Source organism: Sinohyriopsis cumingii, chromosome 1, assembly GCF_028554795.1.
Source record: "Sinohyriopsis cumingii isolate HCF-2022 chromosome 1, ASM2855479v2, whole genome shotgun sequence".
Classification (NCBI taxonomy): Eukaryota; Metazoa; Mollusca; class Bivalvia; order Unionida; family Unionidae; genus Sinohyriopsis; species Sinohyriopsis cumingii.
In genome coordinates, this window is record NC_142961.1 from 138,561,514 (window position 1) to 138,564,039 (window position 2,526).

The 2,526-nt window shown below is 38.7% G+C and overlaps 2 non-coding genes across 2 annotated transcripts; both read left to right on the forward strand.

Moving 5' to 3' along the window:
- The first annotated feature begins 1,214 nt into the window (after nucleotides 1-1,214).
- On the forward strand, nucleotides 1,215-1,319 carry Trnal-caa (transfer RNA leucine (anticodon CAA)). Its single transcript has 2 exons — nucleotides 1,215-1,252; nucleotides 1,274-1,319. It is a non-coding gene; the product is annotated as a tRNA-Leu (tRNA).
- A 1,102-nt stretch (nucleotides 1,320-2,421) lies between these two features.
- Nucleotides 2,422-2,526, forward strand: Trnal-caa (transfer RNA leucine (anticodon CAA)). The gene is made up of 2 exons: nucleotides 2,422-2,459; nucleotides 2,481-2,526. It is a non-coding gene; the product is annotated as a tRNA-Leu (tRNA).

Sequence of the window (2,526 nt, forward strand, 5' to 3'; positions counted from 1 at the left end):
TTGTCACATACCCACATTGGCCGAATCCGAGACTCGAACCCACGCAGAGAGAGGTGAGATGACAGTGATCCGTAACGGAGAGCGCTTTAGACCACTCGTCCACTCGGGGACCCGTTATTATTAGTTATCCCCACAATCAAGTGCCCGTGGTAACAGTGGATGGCTGCAAGTTCAATATTGTTGGTAGGGTTTATATTAAACAGATTTAGAATGCCGATATCAGCATACGGATGCATTGAAGTTAAATAACTATGTTACTTCATATTATAATATGGGACTGGGGGTGGGTGGCTTGGAATTTGTTGGAGCCAGGAGTTTTTTTTCTTCTCTTTTCCATCAATATTTTCCCAAACTAATACAGCTGATGTATTCTAATTGTTTTGTATGGTCCATAAATCAGAGTCAGACATATTTGTGAATCTATTTGTCAACTTGAAATTTGGTTCAAACAACTTTTAGTACTTTCCCCCATCCGTTTTTCTGAAAAGTTACAAAATTGAAACCATTGGCAAGGGTGGGGTGGGGAGGGACTTTTTACTGTAATATACCAGCCAGCACATACCACGTTGAGACTGTAATTTCTGTCATTTTCCCAAGTATTAACTAGCTTTTCTTATGCTTTATGTCGTGCTAAACGTTTGCATTTAACGATATCCGGCTCAAGAAAAACATTTCGAATTTTCATTTCTTCATGAGATATCACATTCGGGATGTCTCTCTTCTTATGCAAATGTTTCAGTGGCATAACCTCTATGATACACACACACACACATACACACACACACACACACACACACACACACCCACACACACACGTTTATCCGTAGATTATGTAATTAAAATGAAGCTATTCATTTTTCCACCAATACGCGTATCACACACGGAATGTATGCCAGTCCGATGCATTCAATTATGGTGCATTTTAAATTCGCCGTTTTTGTAGCACCATGGCCTTCATTTGGACACGAGTTAAATAACAGAAACGGCTGATGCAGATTGCACAACAGAGGAAGTTACCCAACATTTATCAGCCTAATGTAAATAGAAGACCGGTCAAATACAGTTGTCGTTAGTTTACAGAAAATAGACTTATCGTATGCAAAGTATATATATTTTTAATAAAAACATACATTACTCAATGACTATACAAAAGATGGGGCTTTTATATATGGAAGCCCTCAACAATTAGTCAGTTTCGTGACGCTTATACTTATGTCAGGATGGCCGAGTGGTCTGAGGCGCCAGACTCAAGGTTATAAACCTACATAGAGTGTTCTGGTCCACGAATGTGGGCGTGGGTTCAAATCCCACTTCTGACAGCTGACTTTTTTTTTCTTGGATCATCCGTTCGCATCAATCAAAATAAGTATTTTATTCTCTCGAATGTAAGTCGATAGTAGAATATTGAGACTTTTCAGCCTCAAACTGGCATCTGATGTTAAAGAGGGTGAAGAGTGTTGCCTCAAGCAGAAATCTAACATTAGGCCGCCATGATGAAAAGGATGGCGTCAAGATGGAAAGCCATAAAAGTGGTTTAAGGGTTTTCACGGAAAGAGTTTGTTTTGCTAAAATTCTCAGGGTCAAACATATTGGGTCCACGCAACTGTACGTTTAATATGTGTAGTTTGTATAAACGCTAGGGGAAATTTAAGATTTCCATTAAGACAAAATTGTTACGTATGTTAGTAGCGGCACTTTTTATTTCAGACATGCTGAATATCAAGTCAGGCAAATTTTCATTCACCACTTTAACAACTGTTACAGCAGCTTTGCCAATCTTAGGACGGACTGACCTCAAGTTACACTGCATTGATACATTTCATATGAGGAGAGAACTGTGTCTCTTTGGTTAGAATGATTATCTTTACTCACCAAGTCACTGTCAGCATTTCATTCAAATTTGTGTATCGTACGTGGGATAGACGTTTGTGCCAAATTAAAATTGGAGAGGGACAGACAAACAGAGACTACAAAAGGAGAAATTAAAATATACACACAGAAACACAAACACACACAAACACATTTATCCGTAGATTATTTAATTAAAATGAAGCTATTCATTTTTCCACCAATACGCGTATCATACACGGCAGGTATGCCAGTCCGATGCATTCAATTATGGTGCATTTTAAATTCGCCGTTTTTGTAGCACCATGGCCTTCCATTTGGACGCGAGTTATATAACAAAAATGGCTGACGCAGATTGCACAACAGAAGAAGTTGCCCAACATTTATTAGTCTAATGTAAATAGAAGACCCGTCAAATACAGTTGTCGTTAGTTTATGGAAAATGGACTTATCGTATGCAAAGTATATACATTTTTAAAAAAACATACATTACTCAAATGACTTTACAAAAGATAGGGCTTTTATATATGGAAGCCTTCAACAATTAGTCAGTTTCGTGACGCTTATATATATGTCAGGATGGCCGAGTGGTCTAAGGCGCCAGACTCAAGGTTATTAACCTGCATAGAGTGTTCTGGTCCACGAATGTGGGCGTGGGTTCAAATCCCACTTCTGACA